We start from the raw sequence: 25,931 nt of genomic DNA, 5'->3' as shown, positions 1-25,931 counted from the left end.
AAGCCCTAAATGAGTCCAAATCGTGGATTCATCAACACCCTCAACTTAAGCTTTTGCTTGTCTTCAAGTAAAACTCAAGTTCAGCAGTTCAAAAAGGATGGCTCAAACAGTGCTACTGAAGATTCAATCATGAATGCACACAAAAAGACTCAACTTACTCATGTAAAGAACAATTGTGCACTCAAAGAGTCAAGTTGTGACTCACCAATATCAAAGAATCTCAAGCTCACAATACTTGCTCCAAATGCAAGTTCAAGCTCAACAAAGGTATTCAAATGCCCTCACAAAAAGAATGATTCCAAATTCACACACAATGGTTCAGCAATTTAAAGTTCCAGAATCTAATGCAACGCTCACACTCACAAAGATGAACACAATGTATGATTTCACACATAGGTTTGCCCGTATTTTCCAACCAACATTTGTTTCAGCCCACTCAAGATCAAAAAGGTCTTTTCAAGGCTTGTAATAGGGCTGAGTGCAAAGGCATTGACACCAATGACAAACAAGAGTCCATACTTTTGCTAGTGTGCAATGTTCATCAGAAGAGACTCAATTTGATACTTGGCTAGTCACAACGAGATGCAAAAAGTTTACATATTGCTTATGCAACTTCATTTGGCCTCATTGTAGCCGCACATTCACGTTTGTTTGATTATGAGCACTAATCAAGTCATAGGTATTGATCAAAATTGACACTCAAATTTGCAAAAGAACAGGCACATTCAACACAAATAAGAGGTGGCAATTTTTTTTCCAGAAAGGTCAAAAATCATTTACAATTAAAAAGATGGAGCCACAAGCTCAAACATCCACAAGATGTAGTGTAAAAACACTATTATGGCTCAAAAACCCAAATATATAAACAAAACCAGAGAGTCACAAAATCACAAAAGGTGTGCCTCACCCTACCACAAATAAAACATTTGTCCTCAAATGCAAGAAAATATCCAAAAGTCAAACAAAACAAGACAGAGAGGGAGGTAAAGGGAAATCCTATCTAAACAGTTGCTCCATCTGTCGGGGCATCAGTGCCCGGTGCATCACTCTGATCTTGGGCATCAGTGCCCGGAGTCACATTAATAGAAGTAGTAGGTCCACTAGGGGCTGCCAAAGGTATGTCTACCAAAAAGGTCTGCACAACGTCATAGAATCCCTGGGTCCATGAAGGAATATAGGGGTCTCGGGGAGTAGTCTCCCTATCAGAAATGGCCTATTGCCCCTACTCTAACCTCCCGTCAGAGGCTCTTGCCTTCTTCTTTTTGGAGGATTTGATACCCCTTCGTTGATAGTGATACCATGTACTCTTTTCCGGGGTGGCATGTCTATATTTGTCTTTACCATATTTGCAAAACATCAGGAAAAAGTTAGAAAACCTTCAAACAAAATCACAGAAAAATAGTTGCAGATAGACTCGCCGAACCAGTCAGCGAGTCGCCGAATCTCTTTGGCGAGCTAGGTCAGGCTCACTGAAGGGATTGGCTCAATTTTTTTTAGCAACTTCAGAAATGGGTAGGCCCTTTCAGTGAATCACCGACAACTTTCGACGAACAAGGGCTAGCCTGCCGAAAATTACAGTGCAAAAAGGGGTCAAGGGTGCAGACAAAAGGCGATCAAGAAGTCTTTCTGCAAGTTGCCGAGTGCCTTCGGCAACCTCAGGCTTCTCGCCAAAAGTTACAGAGCCCAATAACACATTAAGCATGAAATTAAAGGCGAGATGGGGAACTTCGGCGAACCGTCGAGTGATTCGGCAAGCTCGACCCAGCTCGCCAAACGACCCAACATGCCTACTTTCAACCCATCATCTTGAATTCAACTCCGCAACCCGCAAAAACAAAATCAAAGCATGCACTAGTTAAATGAAAGCAAGACCCATAACACCCATTTCCCTGGGATACTCAGACTTCTCCCGATTTTGCCAAATTTGGCCATTTGACGATATTTTCCCTTAAGAATGGCATCAGCCGCTCTATCATTGGGAAAAACACGTCATTTAGCACAACTACAGGTTACAAAGAATTCACCCAACTAGACCCATCAACATGCAAGCACAACCACACAAGATTTAATCAATTTTAAGGCATAACAATACGGGATTTTAACAATCAAAACAATACGGGCAAGATTTAAAATAGACATTCAAACATTCTAATCCTATCAAAAAGTCCCAACATACACCAATACGATAAGATCATTTGCATAAGAGTATAATTTTGATAAAAGTAAACTCGGGGTTCGGAAAACCAACCTTAGATGCCGATTCAAATTACTTTTGAAATGCTAGGAGGCAATGTAATCCACTCCGAACATAATTCTAATGAATAAAATATGAAGAAAAAGTATGAAATATAGAAAATAGAGTGCGGGTGTGAGTTTGGGAAGATAAAAAGTGAGGGAAAGTGAAAGAGTTAGAAGTTTAAGCCTTTGGCCTTTTAAAAACCGTCCAGTTCTAGCCCAGTCGGCGATATTAATCGTGTTCACCGACACATTCGGCAATCCGCCAAGTGGTCACTTACCGCATCGAGTTTTATAGGACCTCCAGTTAATGTGGGGATCCAAATGGTGGACTACATCACGATCGCCGACTTGGTCGGTGATTCGCCAATAATATCGTAGGATCACTGAGGTTTACAGACTCCAATGTAAAATTGTCTTCAGTGCAACGGCGGTCTAGGTTGGGGTCGCCAACCTCTTCGACGATGCACCAACTGGACCATTTGTTCGCCAACCTGTACTTTTCAATCACTTTCCATACTTTGACCTGCACAATCAACACACCATTATTCCAAACTTAAATAAAATGAAAATAAAACTTGGGTTGCCTCCCAAACAGCGCCTTAGTTAACGCCGTGGCACGACGCAAGTCCACCTTCAAACCTTATTCTTGGGGTTGACCATAGTGTCACTAGGCAACCCCCTTGCTGTCTCGGGTTAAGATGAGATGAGATATGACCCATTTGTTCTCCAACTGCTTGATCGACACTGAATGAGAGGTGACGGTCTAGCTAAGGGTCGACACGTCTTCTTTCATCTCTTTCAAAATCTTGTCCGACCCCTCAACTTTGTTGAGGATACGAGAAAGCATATCCTCAGACTGACCACCATCCAAATCCTTTGGCTTTTGGTGCTCGTGGGGAGGCACATACCTATCCTTCTCCCCATCCTTCCAATTTGGATTACGGTCCCTCCATTCACGATCTCGATCTTTCCAACCTTTATCCCGATTCAAACCTTGCTTACCACCCTGCATCGGGTATTTTGAACGATAACCACCGCCTTGGTTGTCTAGGAAATTTACCTCTTCATTATACAAGGCTTCAAACTTGGACGCATCCGGATTAGCACAGCCGACACCCATGGCATTGACACTTCGAGCACCAGCTCCCATGCCATTTTCAGACAAAATGTCAAGTTGTGTTATGATCTTGGCCATGTTGTTGTCCCTCTCTTGGTCCTTCTCCATCTGTTCCTTCGTCAACTTGAACATTAGAGGGGAGACCTAGTCTTCACGGGTGTACCACAACCTATTTATGGTAGTCATGCCATCCAAGAGCTGAGCCGCTATCACATAAGGTTGCTGCATCAAACATCCCGGAGAAAGTTGGTTAGCAAAACCCTTATTTACCGAGTCTAGATTCCAGTAAAAATACTGCAGCAACACGTTTTTAGGCAAGCCATGGGTTGGGCATTGAAGTACCAACTTTTTGAATCGCAGCCAAGTTTCATGAATCGGCTCGCCCTATAGACGCTTAAAGCTTTGAATGTTGTCCTGAAGAGTCATCATCTTCGAGGGAGAGAAAAATTGCACTTGAAATGCGATAACCAACTCCTCCCACGAAGTGATTGATTCACTTGGCAATTCAGCCAGCCACTTGCATGTTTCTCCGATCAAAGAGAACGTGAACAGCCAGCCACTTGCATGCTTTGTGGTCCGCATACATCCATGAAGTTTCTAATGAGCTCATGGGGATCCTCATGAGTCAACCACTGAAAAAGCCCTTTTAGTTGCAATAGTTGCAACATAGTACTCGTGATGTGGAACACCGCATTCCTTTCGGCCGAAGGTAAGAGAATGGCACCAATACTTCCCATGAGATGGGGGTCATTAGCATGAGGCTCGTTGAAATCGTTGAGGTTTTCGATGTCATCTTGATGGCCTACTTGGCTGCCATTGCTACCGTTCACACTCATACTTCCTAGTTTAACACACAAACAAGTAAAACAAAACTAAAAATTAAGTAAGTATCACTATAATTAACAATAACAAATTCAACTAAACTAAAAATTCTAAAATAACACCACTCCCCTACAGCGGCGCCATTTTTGATTTCACGTATCAAGACACTTCATCCATTACTAAGTGTCAACAATCGTGAGTAGTAATATAACCCAACTAGTGAGTTGGGGTCGAGTCCCAAGGGAGTGGTTCGTAATCGAGAATCAATAGAAAAAACATAAATATGCTCAAGTCAATCATAGCTAAAACCATTTACAAAGAAAAACATAATTCAAGTTTGGGGTGACACAAGTTTCAAATATCAAAGGGGGTTTTGTATTCGATTATCAACTAAAATAGTAAATAACAAGAAAATATGAATATGGAGACGGGATTCTTGGGATGTGATAGTATTATGGGATAAGGTAAACAATCGGGTTATTGCAATTAATAGTAAACAGCTGCAAATCAGTGAATAAGCTAGACTTTAGTGGGGATAAACTTTCTCTCGAACAATTTATCCCGAATCAATTTTGGTTTCTCTCCAACACCAATAAGCGCCAATGAAGCACAGTCTTTGCTTTAGTCCATTCACTCTCTCGAGCTGAATGTGTGGAAAAGTGTTTAGGATTCACTCTCTCGAGCTGAACCCATGACAACCCAATACCCACAGATTATCGATTCAGTAATTTTGTTTTAAGACCTCTCTCTCGAGCAAGCCAAAAACACGAAGTTAAGATTGTATTTGCAACTACAATCCATTAAGTTCAACCACAATTACTGAACGTAATCACTTTTAAACAGCAAATAAACTATCAATTAACAATACCCAACAGTTAAATCAACTCATAATCACATAATCACACCCCAAGAATTGGGGTTTTAGGTAGACATAGTAAAAAGGTAAAAATCGTTACCAAGTTGTGTTTCGATCAACTGGGTAGGATTGATATAGTCTTTACAAAGGTCTAACATGAAGAATCTTCAACACCCACTTCAAATCTTCAAGACTAAGGAAATATTGTCTCTCTATTCAGTTCTAAGCTCTAAACTTCAGAAAGTACTGAATGTTCAATATCATATCAGATAAAAATTTAAACAAGTATTTATAGTTGTGAAAAAGTGTGCTGCGAAGGATCAGTTGACACAGTGAGTCGGGATCGTCGATCCACTTGGCGATCCGCCCTTTGGTCAATTCCATCACCTATTTGCTTTGGCCTTCAGCATCTTCAAGTTCTTTAACTTTTGAGGATATGGAACTGTATCGCGGAACCGTTCGGCACACCGCCTCACCAACCACGAGTGGTACAATGATCCTTGGTGGCCACCACGAGCCGTCTAGGCTATCGTGGTCCAAGGCAGTGTCATGGCAAGCTTGGGGAAGCCTTGTCTCTTGCCTTGGGCCTTGGCTCTTGCCTTGGGCCTTGCCCCCTTGTGTTGTCCCTTGCCCTCTAGTCTTGACTTGTAACCCTCGAACTTAGCCCTAGGTGGTCTACTAAACTACGGGGTGTTACAATATCTCCCCCTTGGTAACATTCGTCCTCGAATGATGATTCTAAACACCTCTTTAGGAAACGAGTCTAAACTAGCAGCCCATCATGCATGCCAGACATCTAAATGCACACAAACAAAATGAGGAACTTCAACTACAAGCTAAACATATTCCATGCAACACAAGGAGGTAGAAACTACTTCTAAAAACCCAAGATGCAAGATTTCTTATAACTAGTCATGTTCAAGGAGGAACTACCATCTCCTTAGTCATAACATGCTCAGCATACTCTCGTGGAGCCTATATGCAATTTTACTCTAAAAAAGCATCTATTCAATGAGGAATCTCTCAACTCCAAACTAAGGCATGCTCATCTATTCATCTCATAAAGCCAAATATGCAACTCATACTAAATGCACAACAACATGAGGAAAATTTAATCATGCAAACTCATTTTCTTTTAAATCACAAGCATTTATGAACATGCATCATATAAGGAAATCATGGCAACACATAACACACAATAACCTTGCTACCTAGGCACACCATCTCCCCCTTAGGATTAAGCCTATACAAACTTTTCTAAACATCATTCATAATAGAGGAAACTTCTAAGTCTAACATATCAAGTCATAAAAGACCAAACAATACCGGAATCTAATACAGCATGAAACACATACCGATAGTCACATTAAGAGGTCACTCTTGATCATTTTTAGCTTAGAGGACATAGAACCTATTCTTCTTTTGGGCACTCTCATCCGGACCACTAGGAGAAACTTGCTTATCCTCCCTTCCCTTGGCTTTAAGCACCGGGCTATCCCTCATTTTGTGCCCACTCTTTCCACACCCATAACAACCATCCATTCCTGCTAGGCACTTACCATAATGATTACTTCCATACTTGGTGCAAGTAGACTTAGGTAATGGAGACCCACTACCTTTCTCTTGGTTAACCCTAGGGGTATAAGGGGAATCTTGACCAAAATACCTTTGTTTAGACTTGGGTCTACCTTGTTCATCGAACTTAGTATTAGACAAAGTTCCCCTCATTGGTCCTAGCTCTCTTCATCTCCCTATTGTTTTTCCTAAGGTTTGACTCCTCAATTTGTTGGGCATACACCATAAGCCTAGAGATATCCATGTCACCCACAAGCATTGTCGTACGTCATTCTTCTTCAACCGATTTGGACACACCCATCAAAAACCTACTCATCATTTCCCTCGAATTTGCTACCATAGATGGAGCATACTTAGACAATAGAGCAAATTTCAAGTCATACTCCTTAGCAATCATGCTACCTTGCTTAAGGTTGATAAAATCTTCTACCTTAGCCTCCCTCAACTCCCGAGGAAAGAACCTATCAAGAAATGCTAGTTTGAACACTTCCCACTCTATTGGGCCCACTTCTACCGGCCTAGCATCTTTCCATTGTTCATACCATATTTAAGCAACATCCTTCAATTGGTAAGCGACTAGTTCTGCTTTTTCTACTGAAGTCACCCCCATGATGGCAAGTACTTTATACACCTCATCTATAAATCCATTAGGATCCTCTTCCACCTTGGAGCCATAAAATTCCGGAGGGTTCATCCTCAAAAACTCCCTCACTCTAGAAGAAGTCATCCCCCTTATTAGGTTCACCGGAGCTACACCCTCTCTATTGGCTTGCGCCGTCAAGGCTTGAGCCAACAATTGCATAATAGACCTAAACTCTGCATAAGTCACATTCTCCCCAATAAGATCAATTGGAGCTTGAGGAGGAGCTTAGTGTGGAACTTGGAGAGGAACCTCTTGATCAACATTGCCTTCCTTATCTCTCCTATCATTTTCCCTTGTATTAGCCATACCCTAAAAAACCATAGGGCACAGATTAGAAGAAGGACCTACTAAAGCCAAACTCTATAGAATGACTTAGAGAAAGAAGAAGTGAAGTTTCATAATCATATAATAGCCTCCTATTCATAAATTTGGCACGCTTCACATTTATGAACAATACTCTACTAGACATGGTTTGAGACAATCCTAGAACCATTCTAAACCTTTTGCTCTGCTACCAAGTTTGTCACGACTCAAGGGTACACCCTAGATGTAACATGGCGTACTATTGACCTCGAAGGGGTCTTATACAAGCCCTTACCATATCATAACATAAGATAATAGAAAAGTATGGAAATTTTATAACTTTATCCATACAATCGAAGTCTTTATAAAGGCAAAGCGGAAGTCTTACTACACTTGTCTCAAACCATCTAATGCAACTTTGAATAAAATCTTGGGACACATCCCATACAATAGTCTTAAACATAAAGAAAAGACATAAAGGAAAAAGATGATAAATCCTTGATGCTATGAGGACTCAGCAAGTCTTCAACTTCTTGCTCCTTCTAAGAAGCTAGCCTCAAAGATAGAACTCAATGTCGCTGGACACTACATTTGATGAGAATGTAGGCAAGAGTATGCGTTAGTACAAAAGTACTAAATATGTTAGCTAGCATGACATCATAAGAGCATAACACAAGGATTAGCCAAGATAAAACATAAGTCATAAGAATAAGAGATAATAACATGATCATAAGCATAATCTCCAACATAGGCACAGTATGAGCATAAGTCAATCATAAGGCATAATCCACTATCATAGGAAATACCACATATTCATAAGCTTAGTCCATACTCAAATCCTCTTAACATAAGAGAAACTTCATAAGTAACCATCAAGTTATATTTGTGCAATGCATAGATGAGACCCCATAACCCCACCTAGGCTAAGTACAACTTTTAGGCCATGAAACTTCTTTATCATCTTTTAATCTCATCATTTAACTCACTTCTCATAGACAAGGGAATCTCTCACCTTTAGTCAATCATAACATGGAAGGCAACTATAGACACAATCCATCTAAACATATATCATACAAGAGAAACACTTCTTAGGTAACCATAAGTCATACTTATGCAATGCATGGATAAGAGCCCATAATCCTACCCACACTAAGTATTCCTTTAGGTCCTCATTCTTATACTTCTTGGTTGGAAACTAATCCCTCTTTTTAAACCTTAGAACACTATGAGGTACTTCCTTAAGCACATCTTAGTTCATTATTAGGTTGAACCCTATGAGATACTTCTTTATGCATGTCTAGGTTCATTATTGAGATGGAACCTATGAGATACTTCCTTGAGAATGTCTAAGTCCATTAATGCTTTTGAACGCTTGGAGATACTTCTTCAAGTATGACTTAGTTCATTGGATACAAAGATTTCTATTAGAAACCCTAACTCCACTATGTGAAGGCTTCCATCTCATGAGACCTAACTTTGGGAAAACCCGGACTCTACTATGTGAGAGTTCCCCCTTTAACTTGGATAGTCCTCACATCAACTAGGTGTGGTTCTCCTTTCAACTTGGAGTCCAGACCCTACCTTGTGTGACACTCGATCTCATTGTCAATATGAACTAGGGGCCAAGGATACACCACTATATTCACTATTAAGCCTTGCTTAACATTCATGTCTCATGGAAGAATGTCCTTGACAATCAATCCATGTTAAAGTGATTCTATCACTTTATACATTCAAGCACTCATAAGGTAGGTTAGGTGAGTATAGGCATTTCACCACAATTCTACCTATTAGACCTCTATTCTCATATAGACTTTACTCACAAAGCCTTAACATACATAATTCATCACATTGGCTTTACTCTCAAAACCCTAGTGATTAACCTTTATGACTAAAAGCCTTACTCTCAAAGCTTTACTTCATACAATCATTATACATATCTACATTACAAGACATTCTAGTCATAAGCTTCATCTTTAAGCAATTATAGTCATAGTTCATTATATAAGGTCAATCTCAAGCTTTACTAGTCAAGATCCATCACATAAAATTTATTCTAGTTCAATTCATGTTTACATGCTTCTATTGTTGAACAATTGCTATACAGAACATCAATTCTAGAAGATCAACTCTAAGTCTTCAATTTCCCTTCCAAGGAATAAGCCCACATAACTTTAATTTCATCAATTAACTAGGGTTAGCCATGGAAAACATATAATATTTTCATAATAAGATTATTCAATGCTATATCAATCATAAACAAGTATTATCCACTCAATTGGAATCATACTGAACACTACCCACAACATAGGAAGAAACCCTAGCTTAGATTGGGGTTTATCTTCACAATTTGGGGGAAATATAGGGGGTTCCATGGATGAATAAGCTAACATACCTTGGATAAAAAGCCTTACAAAGCTTGCAACAATGGAGTCTTGTTCTTGACCTAAGCTTCAAGCTCTATCTTCTTCTTCAAGTCTTAGAGAGAGAAATATTTAAGAGGAGAGTATTTTGGGGATTCGATTTGGGTATTGGGAAATAATGACTTAATTGGGTGGTTAAAGGGTTAAAATAGTTTATATAGGTGTTTTAAGGCTAGGCAAAATGACCCCATTCAATAACCACCTTATTTGGAATTTACTACAAGGACCCTCACTAGGCAGCCATGCTGCCAGGCACCACGAGAAGGCTCGCGAGTCATGGTCCTGCCCGTGGTCCTTGGGAAGTGGCTTGGACAATGTGTCTTTGCCCCAAACATTCTAAGGCATCTTCACGAGCCTTCCCACGGGTCGTGGTCCTCACCACTGGCCGTGAAGTGGCTCGTGAAGGTGAGCCAATTTGAGGTAGCCTTGAGGGGCACACTGCCTCACCAACAACGGGTGGCACCGCGAGCCCTCTAGGCTCTCGTGGTCTAAGGCAGTGTCATGGCAAGCTTGGGCCAGCCTTGGCTCTTGCCTTGGCCCTTACCCCGTTGCCTTGGCTCTTGCCCTCTAGTTTTGACTTGTAGACCTCGAACTTAGCCCTAGGTGGTCTACTAAACTACGGGGTGTTACAAAAAGTCAACATTTCCGATCAACAACTCAAAATCAAATTTCAACAGTTCTGTTAGGTATCAAAGGTGGTACGTGACTTAGTTGGGCAACTTCGACCACAATCCCAAGTCTAATCAGTAAAACCAACTTGGTGGTTTTTTGAAGTGTGCAATGGAGATCATTTTGAAGAAATGGTACTTTTCTGACCAACACTTAAGAACACTCCTCTTTTAGGGTGAAGAATTTCCAAGAGGGTGATTTCAAACTGTGACTTAATAATTCATGTTTTATAGCAGGTGATTATGTTGTCGACTAGTGAAACATATAGAATGAATCTTGGAAAAATGACATGGTCTCGATTGACTCTTTTTTTCAAATACTTATTTTAATTTTATCTGTTAAGCTTTTTTATATATTTATACTACATATTATGATCTAAGTTATTCTTTGTGTGAAATTTCGTTTTCCCCCTTTGTTATCTGCTTCTACATCTAGAGGTTCTACTTGTTGGTATCAATATGCATAACTTGCATTTGACACCTTAAAATTCTTTGTCTACCATTTCATCTGTTGTTTATATTAGTATTATTTTTCTTAATGTAAGCTTCCACTTGGTATTTTTATATACTTCGTAGGATTTAGAAGTTGTTAGGGAAGCATCCTCTGTATATGGAGGAGATGAAATGTGAGAATGAAACATGTGATGCATGTAAGAAGGACTGTGTATTGATTCATGGAAATAGGATTCATTCTTTCTGCAAAGTAATAAGTAACGAATATTGCATACGAGTTCTAGTAAAGTGTAATTCTTCGACTTAGTTTATAGTACTCATTTCTATGTATAGATTGATTTTGAAGTGGATATACGGGAGTTGTTGCACCTCCTTACTTTTTAATTTCTCCAATCTCTTTTCAATTTTTTCACCTAAGTTTGTTCCTTTTGAACGGTTTCATTCTATTGTTGCTTGTGATTCAAAGAGTAGAACTGTGCTCAGCTGGATTCGTTGGACCCTATCAATGTCACACCTGCCTGATCAAGAAACTGATCTAGGGGACTCAAGTGGACAACAACGGAGAATAAAAAGTGAACCACTATTGTTACACACTATGAACCTCCGTAGAAGTCCAGTAGAGTCCTCTAGATCAGTTTCCTGATTAGTTCGGTGTGAAACTGATATAGAAAACCTTGGTGGAAAAAATGGAAAGGAAATTGCAAAAACAAAAATTAAGAACACCTCATGAATTTGCTATAGAATTTGATAATGAAATTGATATTTACTTTACAAAACCGACAAATTTTAATTTAAACTCCAAAATAAATGTATCGTTTTAAAAAATATCAAGAAAATAAAAATAATAATTGCAAAAATATAAGCATAAGATAGAAACAATCAACATAAAAATTTAACTTTTTTTTTGGTCATAGAAACACATAAAAAGATCTGTAGAGAAATCATAAGAAAACAAAAGGTAGAAAAAGAAGAGAAAATATATTTTTTTCATAATAAAAAGAGTGAAGAACTAGGAAATAACCAACAACAATTGGAAAAAGATTATAACGAAAAGTTTGTTTTATTGGTACAGGAACCAGAAGAAAAGAAAAAAAGGAAAGAGATAATGTCTCTTGCTAAAAAAGTGAAGAATTGGAAAATAACCAACAAGAACATGAAAAAGATTATAAGAGAAAGTTTGTTTCACTGGTATAAAATGAACAAATGGAATGACTATTTATATCCAAATAAATGTCTATGTTTTGGAAAGTTATTTATTAATTGAGTGAGAATCTAATTACTTAGTTATAGTTTATTAATTCAATATTATGTGGCATAAATGAGTAAATATTTTGGATATAACACACCAAAATCAAACAAAAATAATGGTAAGGCAATAGTTATCTACTAAAAAATCTTGGGACCCAAATATCATTTGTAATTAAATAGTAAAGGTTAAATTATAATTGTTCTACAATAAAAATTTAATATTGGAATATTTACAATGCATCCAAAGAACTTTGAGGAAATTTTTTGATATGAACTAAGGAGACAGAGTGAAATCAAAACTAATAACATGCATTGTATCTTGAATTTTATTTCATTTTTTACAATTCTATGTACAAAAGCATAACTATAACAACCCTCTTGGTCGTTTTGTTTTTTCTATGTGTTTTTCCTATTTTATCCATTTTAGTAGCTTTTGTATGATATTTTTGAACTATGGGGATGGGTGACACGATTTCTAAGGTGATTAGATGAGTAATGAGTGGGTATCTTAGTTTTGAAAAATTAAAGTTTGACCAAAGTAAACATTTAAGGTTAATAACTCATAATCAAATTTCAATAGTTTCGTTAGGTTCAAAAGGTATTTTGTGACTTAGTTGGGCAGTTGTTTGGGTCCTGAGGCATTCGAGAGTGATTTGGGTCTTGATTTAGATTTTTGGAAGTTTAAACTGAACCCTATTGACAGTACGTGATGTGGTAATATCACTCATTAGCAATGTAAATTCCATTATTGTAAAGCCTGCTATTACGAAAAGGTGGGTGTTGAAGGAGAACATGGTTTAACTTTTACACACATGCGGACAATTTACATGTTTACCTTATTAAGACCTTCAAGTTCATCTCCAAATCTTTTTGGAGATCACTGACACATACATCACTCATGAAGTCTTTAGAGTATGTAAGATTCATTTTATTCATGTTTTCTCTTTTTGGGAAGCTAAAAGATGGTTGAAGGCAAAACCTCAAAACTTAATAACCTCATGGGATGGCCTTGCTAAAGAGATTCTTACATGTTTCTTTCCATCTAGAAAGACTCAAAAGTTTAGAAGTGAAATCATAGGTTTTAGAAAAAAGGATTGAGAGAATTTTTCCCAAGCTTAAAGAAAGCTTCATGTAACACCTCAAAAAAATTTATGTTTCAGAGCTGAATCATTCGCCATAAGTATTTCAGCTTGGACCGGATGATTTCCTACTTTATCATGTGTGTTGAGTTCCATTACCAATTGTAGGAAGTGTATTAGATGTAGTTTAGAGTTATAAGGGACCTACTGCACTAAGTCGAGTTCATAGCTTCTTTATCGACTGTGTTTTTGCATGAGTTCATGCAAACGACAACTTCAAACAACCATATCTCGTAGCATATTAAGAATAAGGTGGCTCATGACCTATCAAATTAAAGATCTATGAGTCTTTTTTCCAATGCCACCAATTTTGCATCAGTCTGAGTTTACCAGAGAAACTTCCGGTAGAGACTTTAGGACCTGAGTACTACGGGTCCTATCTATGGGTTGTAGATCAAACTAATTTAGATCGTTAAGTGAAGTTCTGATTCAGCGTGTTTTTGATGGATTTAACGACATATCGTAAATCAATCTACGGGTTGTAAATTGAGATCGTAGGATGAACATCTGAAGTTGAATTTTCAGCATGCTTTACACGGATTCAACCATGGATTGTAAACCACTACGAGTCATAAATTGGGATCATAGAAAGAACTTCTAATACTTCAAATTTTAGCCTGAATTCCATGGATGGGATTTACCGGTCGTAGTTCAAACCACAGTTCGTAGATGGCCTCATGGAATGTTCTGACAACTTTTCAGTTAAAGTGGTTTTGGTTTTTTCCCACCTTTTTAATTCTAAACCACGATGTTTTAGCCTATCCTAAGTGGGGTGAAGGGAAATTTATTAGACTAAACATCCTCATTCACGCCTAACACTTAGAATCATCATAACAGTACGTTCTAAGTTTTCTCAGTGCCTCATCTTCAAGCTTCAAGCTCAAGAATTTCATCAAGTGTTTTCTTTCCATGTATGTGGGTTTTCATAAATGGGTATCCTTTCACCATTGAGTCCCAAAGTAAACGTAGTTCTTCAATTAATGATTTCTACAAAAGTTAGGATTCTTATGAAAGTCATGATTTTCACTATTTTTTCTATCTTCTTCATGGATAGCTTGATTGTGTGTTTTCACCTATAATTCATTACTTCTAAATAGTATTTTCATGAACCTTCAGGATATAGATATTTCATGTCTTAGAACTATATTGCTTTATGTTGTAGATTTTAGATTATCAGTTTCTAAAGTGTCTATTAGCTACTATCAGTTTATCAGAAATCATGAGTTATTTAGATTATTAGTTTTACCAGCACTATTCAGCATTATAAGAATATTAGTATTATTAGCTTATCCAAAAACATTTAGATAAGACTATTACTTAGCACTGAGTGGATATAGGGATGAAGTCTCATCCATTAATTTAGGAATGAGATCTTTAGTTGAAATTCTTAAGTCCCAAAATGATGTTCCACCATATATTTTAAGGTCACCTGTCAAACTAACACATTAGTCCTTTATAAACGTCATCTTAGTGGTGCCACATTAGATAGTGATCGTACCCTGGAAAAGTACAGACCACCTTTCTAGCTGGGACAAGTTGGACTCCATTTAGATGAGGTGGAGTATATCAGTTAATAATATCTTCCACAGTTTAGTCTCAAATATTTGATGACTTTGTATTTCAATTTACTTACTACGGTGATGATCTGTTACATGCTTATAACTTGCTCATCAGATTAGCTCATTTATTCCAGTTTTATATTCAACTCGACATCATAGACTTATCATGTTCAGCTTGTTATATTATTGTGTCTACCTCAAATACTCATTACATTCAAAGTACTAATCAACTATCTTAACCCTCCTAAATCATTGAGAGCTCCTGCATTCCAAAGCATAACCCTTGAATCCGTAATTCAAATTCAAGGTAGAGTTAAGAGTTAAGTCTTGAGTGTTCTTTCGATGATTTTGAGAAAGTTCCTTTGAGTCTTTTTGAGGAGTCTTCTACAATTTCTAATAACTTGTTTCAAGACTCAAGTGAGTGAGCACGAGAGTGAGGAGAATGTATTCATGAGTCGACACTATCACCGAGATTCTTCATATCATGAACCATATCTCTTGAATTCATAATTCACATTCAAGAGAGAGTTAAGAGTAGAGTTCAAGAGAGCCTTTAAGTTCAATTGTGAATTGTTTGAGATCAACTATCGATTTTGAGTTGAGTTTTGAGGAAGTAAGTATGAGAATGAGAAGTGTCATATACATGAGTTCCGTATTATTATTCATACCCTTGATGTCGAGTCGTTCATGCCCAATAATTCCGCATGAACTCCATAAGTTGAGTATCTTTGAGAGGAGTAGTAACTTCAAGTTTTAAGTCTTGAGTATTGAGTTCCTAATCTCTTTTGAGATTTTAATCCTAATCATGGGACTATTACCTATTACCCATGGATTCCTTGAGTGGAGTTGTTCATGCCCATAATTCCGCATGAGCCCTATAAGTCGAGCTGTCTGGAGATAAGAAGTATCTTCGAGTCCTTGAGTTGAGTATTTCATGCCCATAATTACGCATGAATCCTCTGAGTCGAGCATTCTTGAAATGAGTATTACCATTGAATTTCTTGTGTTCTGAGTTGTTGAGTCTCGAGTATTGAGTTCTAGTTATGGTTATTGAAAACCTTGAATTGAGTCGTTCACGTCCATAATTTGGCATGAACTTTATTCTGAGAAGTCTTTTACAAATTCGTCTAAAATTGTTTTAAGACTTGAGCACTTGAGTTGAGAAAGAGTAGAGTCGAGTTCATTTTCTTTAAAATAATATATGAGAACTAAGTATTTCCAAGCGTAAATGTTTTCACATTTAAAAGAGAAGGAAACTGAGATTTCCAAAAGAGTTTTGAGTAGTTTGAGTAGCATCTCTTTTTAGAGAAAGATTTTGAGTAATAATCTCAAACCACAGAAAGAGTTATGTTTTTAAACACATGAGCTAGTTACGTTTTGGGAGTAGTATTGAGCACCAAAATGGGACAAGTTTGAGTTCAGATAATTCAAATGTCTCCATAAACCGTGTAGCCAGCATAGGTAGAAAAGGGTCATATTTTTAGATGATTCCTTCATACTTTTAGCATAGACTAGTGGATCAACTTAGTGAGTTAGGTTCTATACCCCCGGCAAGGTATAGGACGGCCCTGTCAGTGTGAGGAAAAATATTGTACCATCACTTAAGCTCATAGAGATGGTTGTCGGTTAGAGAAACTCCCACAGAGATAATTTGTATTCTTATATAAACATAGTTTACTTTGTATTTTCAAATACAAGCATAGTTTATCTGGTATCCTTGCATACAAACTGAGTTGGTTTCTACTATTTTAAAAGTTTTCCATATATTGCATATGTATTATTGCTTTATATAGAGTTGAGAATCCATAGTTGAGTATCCAGAGTTGAGTATCTTATTATTGAGTTGAGCCTTATGTCACTGAGTTTAATATCTATCATTGAGTTGAGCCTTATTTCAATGAGTTGAATGTCTTATCATTGAGCTGAACTATGTTCTTTGAGTTGAGTTGAGTTGAGTGAGTTGACAAGAGATAAGTATGTTTCTTTTCCACCAGTTCAAGCTTATATTTATGCTTTAGAATTCCCCTTACATGCTTGTACATTCCACGTACCGAGCCATTTGGCTTGCATTATTTCATTATACAGATACAGGTATTCAGAGTTATCAACAGGAGCTTCGTTGATACCACATGGAGTTCGAGTTAGCTATGTTGAGCCTCTTTGCTTTCGGAGGGTTCCACTTTTACTTTCAGTTATATCAGTTGTTAGGATGTTGCGGGTCTTGTCCCGACTTCCATTTTTGTCATTTAGAGGCTTCATAGATAGACAGTAGAGTTTTAGAAGTCTGTTCATTTATTTTGTTAAATGTTTTAAAGACTTAAGTTGCCTATTGTATGGCGAGTTGAATTATTTATTTTTATCAGAGTTATTCATTTGAGTTAAAGATTTGTAATTGAATTCAATGTATTACATTCATTTTTTAAGCTTTTGTATGATTGAGTTAGTCTTCCGCTTGTAGTCAGCGAGAATGAGGGTTCGCTTGGGGACCAACAATGGTCTTCGAGTGCCGGCCACGTCCAGGGTGTAGACTCGGGTCGTGACAGTTTTAGTCCTGAGGCATTAAAGAATGATTTGGGTTTTGGGTTAGATTTTTTTAGGTTTAAACTAAACGTCGATGATAGTACGTGATGTGGTAATATCACTCATTAGAAATATAAATTCCAATACTGTAAAACCTGTTATTACGAAAATGTGGGTGTTGAAGGAGAACATTGTTTAAATTTTACACACATGCGGGCAGTTCATTCAGTACAATGTTGATTTGTTACATGCTTATTAATTACTTGGTCATTGCATCAACTCATTTATTTTAGTTTTATATTCAGTTTAGCATCTTAGATGTATCATGTTCAGCTTGTTAGGTTATTGTGTCATCTCACATGCTTAAATCATTCAAAGTACTAACCACACAATTTTTTGCGCTATATTGTTTTATATATAGGTTCAAACGCTCAGTATCCAGCTCGCGGTTAGTATAATTTTTGTATCATTTCAGTAGCTGAGCTTGGAGAGTTCTCATCTTTTGAGGACAAGAGCTATTATTCTTTATTTTAGTCTTTCAGTTTCAGATAATTAAAGTTAGTTGGGGGTTTGTCCCAACAACTCATCTTAGTAAAGACTTTCAAACAGTCAAACATTAGTTTTAGCCTTATGATTTGTTCAAATGAATTCTATTTGACTATTCAGTTGTTTTGGATTTATCTCAATTTAGCTTCCGCATCAGTAGTCTCCAATTATTATTTGTATGAATCTTAGTGTCATGGCAGACCATGGGTTAGTTTAGGGTCACTTGTGGCTCTAAGCACCGTATTACGACTAAGGGGCAGTCTCAGATCGTGACAAAGAAGGATTGTGTGTTGATTGACGGAAAGAGGATTCATTATTTCTTTAAAGTAATGAGTGAAAAACATTGCATACAAATTCTAGTTAAGTTTGATTCTTTGAGTACGCCTGCTACATAATGAAGGTGATTGAATGGATCCTAATGGTGGAGTTGGAAATGAAATGGGGAAGGAAGGTTTGGAATAGAGTGTATGGGTTCACGGGTGGTATACCTATTAATAAGTAATGTTGTTAAATGTCACGATCCAAAAATGGATCTGATGACACTCGTCTTATCCCACCAAGATAAGTCAGCCTAAAACCCAAATATCACAAACTACGCGGAAGTAAGACATATTGAAATCTCAAAATATCAGAAGTGCGGATAACTAAGTCAACTTAATAAAAACCCCAAAACTTGGTTGTCACGTGTACAAGCCTCTAAAGTATTACAATTGAATCAAAAGAAAATACAAGTCTCATATGACATTTTTTTCAAGAATAGAACAAGATCATAAATAAAGAGCAAGAAGGTCTGCTGAGATGACAAACCACTACCTCATAAATCTCCACAAGAAGCCTCAGATAAGAAAATAATAGAGAGTATCACGAAGATCCGGCCTAGTAACCTACAAAAATATAGAAGCAAGGGTGAGTACCAAACCACACGGTACTCAGCAAGCGAACTCCTAAACACAAGTTAAGAATATAAAATACGGGTACTCCTACCACCCCAATCGAACCTCCACAACTACAACCTGCATAAAACCAGCTCAACCTAACAGTTCACAGTTTCAGTAACACATAGATCAATAACAACACTCCAATGATTTTGGATCAACAATACACATGATCAAGTTCATCAATCACAAGTTCCACAGTTAGGCACTCACAAGTTCACAAATGATATAGATATGCAATGCAATAAATGAAATGCCAAGTAAAGTGATGCATGTCTGACCTAGCAATCCACACCCATTGTCTCTCCGTCCGGGACCCATGGGGAACATATCTGTCCATGCATCCGTCGTGGCGGGTGACACGACCCTTAATAAAATCCGATGTAGCGTGTGACACGTCCCTCGATAATAGAATATGTCGCGGCGTGCGACACATCCCTCGAAATATAGTATCCGTCGCGGCGCGCGACACGTCCCTCGAAATGGAACATCCTCTTTAATTTCTTATCCTTCCTCAAGTCACATAACACTTGTCACAACCATGTCTCAGAACAAATGAAAATGACATGCTCACAAATTATGAGGAGATGACCATTTCCATAACAATGCACTATTCACAATAACACAATCGTGATACAACATCAACAATTAATCAATAAGTCTTTCAAACCATTCTAAACACATCACACACCAATAATTAATCACATTGTCTTTTATTTCCCCTTTTTTATCATTAGAATTATTCAATATGGATAAGTCAACCCATCACCAAGTCCCATTACTCCACCAACACATACCAAAAGGAAATACACGATTCTATACACTTAACAAGTGTCGAGAAATCCACTTGCCTCAAACAATTACTCTGGGACTTGAGTCTTCCCCTTTCGTTGGGATTCCAAGTCAATACAATCTATTCAAATAAATAATCACAATAAGATTTCAAAACTAAGAACACTCATATTAATATATGTCTAGTCTAGACCCAAAAACTCACTCAAATCTATAATCAATTTCCTAGACCTCAAGCCTAAGGTTAAGTCTTAATTCCTCCAAATAACATAATTCTAATGGTGTTCATTTAATACAATACACCTAATATATAATTACTCATTTTAATATGTCAAAACTTGATGCAAGATAATGATCGCCAATGAGATTTCAAAACTTGAAACTAAAATACGCAGACATTAGCTTCACTTTTCAGCACTTCCAACACACACAAGATAATCATTACAAAATAAAAAAAGATGCAGCTCCATTATATTATTATGTCATCATCGCCCTAATCATTACCTTGTATTAATTCACTATAATATCTACTCACTAACTCTGGCAACAACAAAAAAAAACAAAACTTTCCAATACACACATAACATGCTGAAGCTTTCAAAATCAATGTTTACCTGAAGCACATACGTAACACCCTTTTCGACGCTGCAATTAAAGTTTGAGAGTTCTCGTCTAACTCTTTATTTTCCCTCCTAAATTATAACCTAAAAGTGTTAACCCTACTAACTTATTTTAATAAATGGATCAAGTGGTATAGGGTATTAAATAAATTATGGACTTATCCCATTAATCATTAACTAAATTAATTAATTTTTTAATAAATATCCGTTGGTAAAATAATTGTAGTTATCAAATAGTTCAAAATTTTCAAACCAACTTCACCGACTAATCCTAAATGACTTGGGGAACCTATTGAGAGGGGTAACATGGTAATTTTCTGAAATTTTTAAAAAATGACCTTTCGGGTTATTACATTAAAGGACCGGGGTTGTATGACTTCAAGTTGTATGTTTTTTCTATATATTTAAATAATGTTATATGGTGGATTCGGATTGACGTTGATGCCTATTAGTACACATTGTTTGTACTGGTACTACTCTTGCTATGCTACTTGATAGAGTATGGTTGCAGGATCGGTGATGTTTCCTAGGTGACGACAATGATGATCTCCAGCAGCTTCAACTCCTCTCTTCCTTATGGTGGGTATTGTGCCTTCTTAGAATCTCTTGTACTTGTTTAAGGTAGTTTGTTGAGAGGGTTCTCATTGTATTTTTAAAAAAAAAGTTTTTCATTGTAATCAAGGTCAAGATTGTTTTTGTTATTTTATTCAAGTGATATATTATTATGTTTCTGCTTACTTCCACATTTCAGGTTTTTAAATTGGATGGTTTGGGTTCTCCTATCTAAGTGTTAGAGTAGGCTCCTACACGACTTAGTAGTTGAGTCGTGAGAATTTTGTATCAAAGCCTAGATTACTAGTCTCCTAGTAGAAGAACAGATGTCAAATAGAGTCCTGCAGATTGGTGTGTTGATGTTCACATTTAATCTTCATGACGCTATGAAGCATTCTAGGAAATTGATCAAATTCTTTCATTCTTTTGATATGGTATGTTGCTTGCTTGTATGGGGTGCAATTGGTATCTCTTACTTCAAATTGGTATCTCGACGAAATAAATTGAATGGCGTTATCTCCGACTAAAATGACACAAGAAAGGGGAAGGTTGCAGTTGATATCTATCCTTAGAGGATATGTAAATGCATGGTAAGAGCTGAACGGTCATCCCTGAGGCTAATAAAAGGCAATGTACATGAATTGATTTAGTGATGAGGCTTGAGATTTTAATATTGTACATTGTTTTTCTCGAATGACGGCCAATACTGATATCTAACTATCTATTTGAAAGCCTTTACTTAGATGAGTTACCAGGGAAAATGCTCAGCTAACTCTAATTGTCTAAAAACTAGAAGACTAAATAAATGTAAGGATTGTCCTCGAAAGTTGAGGACTCACCAAAAGTGCTACTGACCTACTCAGAAGTCGTACTGACCGCGGGATAGATGTTAAGCATTTGAATCTATATTATAAAATAATATAACACAAAGATTATGCGGTCAGTACTTTAAATGTACTGAGTATAAGAGATATGAACCATAATTATATAATATAGACATGATAAATCTGAGATGTTGAACTTATCATTAAACTAAGAAAATATGAACTCATGCAATGACCAAGTAAATCAACATGCAATTGATCGATACTGAACTGAAATAATAAATATAAGGTCAATAAAATAATCTGAGACTGGACTGTGGGAGGTACTAATAACAGACATATATAATGTGAGCTAAACATGAAGTTTGGTGTATAATACCCATAAAAATGACTCAATATACCTTGCCATGGTATAAATGTTGATCTGAGCAAATGTGGTACCACTAAGCTGACGTTTATGAAGGACTAAGGTATTAGTCTTGTTTTGACGGGTGAACCTTAAAACCTACAGTGACACGTAGTTCTGGGTTTAAGAAGTTTTACTAAAGGTCTTATTCCTAAACTGACAGGTGATCCTTCATCCCTATGTCCGCTCGGAGCTAAGTAATACTCGCATCAAGTTGTTTGTTGATAAACTAATAATACTAATATTTAGATAATACTGAATTATGCTAGTAAATCTTATAATCTGAATAGCTCATGATTTCTGATAAACTATTAGACTCTTTATCTAAAAATGTCTTAAATAATGAGAAATTGATAATCTGAAATACACAACCTAAAGCAACATAGTTATGAGACCTAAAATATCTCAATCCTAAGGGTTCATGAAAACATTATTTAGAAGTACCGAAATATAGGTGAAAACACACAATCAAACAATCAAGCTATACATGAAGAAGATAAAAATATAGTGAAAATCCATGTTTTTCATAAGAATCTTAACTTCTGTAGAAATCATTAACTGAAGGACTAGGTTTACTTTGGGACTCAATGGTGAAATGATACCATTGATGAAATCCACATACATGGAAAGAAAACACTAGATGGAATTCTTGAGCTTAAATCTTGAAGATGAAGAACCCTAGTTCTTGCTTGATAGAGCTTAGAATGTACTATTATAATGATTGTAAGTGTTAGGTGTGAATGTGGATGTTTAGTCTACTAAATTTCCCTTACATCACTTAGGATAAGCTATAACATCGTGGTTTAGGAATTAAAAGAGTGGAAAAAGACCAAAACAACCTTAAGTGAAAAGTTGTCAGAACATTCTACGGGGCCATCTACATACCCTGGTTTGAACTACGTCTCGTAGCTCCCATCCGTGGGATTCAGGATGAAATTTGAAGTCTCATTTCTACAATCCCAATTTATGACCCGTAGATTAGTTTACAACCTATGTTTGAATCTTACATACACAATGAATCTTACATACTCTTTAAATACTGTTTGAGTAATGTATGTGTTAGCGATTTCCAGAAAGATAACTTGTAGGTCTTCATATGGTAAATATGTGAACTGCTGCCCGCCTGTGTGTAGAAGTTAACCCATGTTCTCCTTCAACACCCACTTTTTTGTAATAACAAATTTTACAATATTGAAATTTACATTGCTAATGAGTGATACTACCATATCACGTACTGCCACTGAGGTTCAATTTAAATTATCAAAAGTCTAACCCATATCCCAAATCACTCTCGAATACCTCAGGACCCAAACAACTGCTCAACTAAGTCAGAATTTACCTTCTGAACCTAACAAAACTGTTGAAAATTGATTATAAGTTATTGACCTGAATTGATGACTTTGGTTAAACTTTAAATTGAGAAATTGAGAAATCCACTCATTACTCGTCTGATCACCTTAGAAATTGTGTCACCATCCCCATAGGTCACAAATATCATACAAATGCTACTCAAAAGGGATAAAATAGGAAAAACACTCATAAAACACAAAACCATCAAGAGGATTGTTATAGTCATGTATTTTTACATAAAATTGTCAAAGAAACAAAAACTTCAAGATACAATACATTTTATAAATTTTTATTTGAGTATGTATCTTTAGTTCTTCTACAAAGCAAACAAAAATATTAAAAAGATGTTATTTGTATGCATTGTAAAAATTCCAATTCTTAAAGTTTTGTAGTAGAACAATTATAGTTTTACCTTTACTATTTACTTACTAATGATACTTGGGTCCCAAGATCTTTTAATAGAATAATTATTGTCTTGTTCTTATTTTCATTTGATTTTAATTTGGTGTGTAATATGGAAAATATTTATTCATTTGTGCCAAACTAATAAATACATACATTTTAATTACTAAACTATAATTAAGTAATTAGATTCTCACCTAATTAATAAATAACTTTCCAAAGCTTTGACACTTTTTTGGTTATAAATAGTCATTTCATTTGTTCATCCTATACCAGTGAAACAAACTTTCTCTTGTAATTTTTTTCATGTTCTTGTTGGTTATTTTCTAGTTTCTATACCAGTAAAACAATCTTTTTCCTATTGATATTGGTTATTTCCTAGTTCTTCACTCTTTTCAGTAAGAAAAATTATCTTTTCTCTTTATTTTTCAACCTTTTGTTTTCTTATGGTTTCTCTACATCTTTTTATGTCTTTCTATGACCAAAAAAAGTTAAAACTTTTTATGTTGATTGTTTCTATCTTATGCTTATATTTTGCAATAATTATTTTTTATTTTCTTGATCTTTTTGAAAATGATACATTGTTTTGGAGTTTAGATTAAAATTTGTCACTTGTGTAAAGTAAATATACATTTTATTAGTAAATTCATGTGGTGTTTCTAAGTTTTAGATTTTGCAATTTCTTTTCTGCTTTTCCCACCAAAGTTTGCTATATCAGTTTCACACTAGACTAATCAAGGAACTGAGCTAGAGGACTCAACTAGACTTCTACGGAGGGTAATACTATGTAACTATAGTTGTTCACTTTTTATTCTCCGTAACCGTTCACTTGAGTTTTCTAGATCAGTTTCTTGATCTGCTAGGTGTGACACTGATAGAACAAACTTAGGTGAAAAAAATTGAAAAGAGATTGGAGAAATTAAAATTAAGAAATACCACATATTTATTAATACACAACTCAAAGGCTGAGCTATGAAAACAAGTTCACGACTATGGGTGTGTTTGGTATGAAGAAAAATGGTTTAAATCTTTTTCCATGTTTGGTTGACTTAAATATTTTCCAAATCAACTCATTTTCCTCAAATTTAAGGAAATGACTTCCCTTCAAAACTTAAGGAAAATATTTTCCAAAACTCTACTTTATCCATTTTAAGAGAATCTCAATTGAGCCCAATTTAATCTACAATTTCAACCCGTTTTAAGACTCTTTATTTGCATTGATGTAATGTATTTTCCTATATTGAAAGCATGAATTACTATCTATTTTATATCTTCTAGGAAGGGTCTAAAATGCCTCTTAAGTATTTGGATTGGTACAAAATTACCCTCCATCCACCTATCGGCCCTAAAATACCCCTGACGTCCACCTTTCGGCTCAAAAATACCCTCGATGTTAATCCTTTGACTCATATTTGCCCTTATTTTTAATAGCTCCGTTCAAGTAAAATTATTAAATATTTACTTATTATATTGCTTAATGCGATTGGTCCAAATTTAAACCCTTCTCAAATAAATAATAAATATAATATTTTTAAAAATACTATTTTTCTATAAAGCCACTTATGATTTATATTTTTACCCAATACACTTGCAAATAATATTGAAAAAGTAATTAATTTCATGATATCTTCCTATTAGCCTATTTTAAATCAACCCTAATTTATTATAACGTAACCCAACTCATAAATGGGGATCCAACTAAAATTCATACTTACCCCGACTGATTGTCCATCTAAAAAAATTATTATTTTCAGTAATATAATATTTTTTTCTCAATTATCCAAATGTCTTGTTCATTTTCTTTTTTATTCCTTTTTGTAATCTATTATTCTTAATTAGGATATCCAGGACTCAAACTTGAAATGAACTCACATATTTATATTCTTTGAATTAGTATTTTTGTCATGATGAGATGAGGGTGCGGATAAGAGAAATCATTA

This window comes from Solanum tuberosum, unplaced genomic scaffold (assembly GCF_000226075.1).
Source record: "Solanum tuberosum cultivar DM 1-3 516 R44 unplaced genomic scaffold, SolTub_3.0 scf00022, whole genome shotgun sequence".
NCBI lineage: Eukaryota > Viridiplantae > Streptophyta > Magnoliopsida > Solanales > Solanaceae > Solanum > Solanum tuberosum.
This window is presented reverse-complemented; position numbering follows the sequence as displayed.